Below are 206 nucleotides of genomic sequence, written 5' to 3'. Positions count from 1 at the left end.
GTTGGAGACCCAGATGGCGGCTCAACAGGCAGGCTATGAGGCACAGATGAGGATGAACCAACAAATGATGGGGATGATGCAGAGGATGTACCCGAACGAGGTGTTCCTGGACGTGCCAGACCCGTAGTTTTTTTTTCCAAAAACTCGGAATGTTTTATTTTTATTTGTGAAACTTTGAATATTAATTAATATGATTTCAATTTTAA

The sequence above is a fragment of the Brassica oleracea genome, chromosome C4 (assembly GCF_000695525.1).
Source record: "Brassica oleracea var. oleracea cultivar TO1000 chromosome C4, BOL, whole genome shotgun sequence".
Lineage (NCBI taxonomy): Eukaryota > Viridiplantae > Streptophyta > Magnoliopsida > Brassicales > Brassicaceae > Brassica > Brassica oleracea.
Note: the sequence above shows the minus strand (reverse complement) of the source record.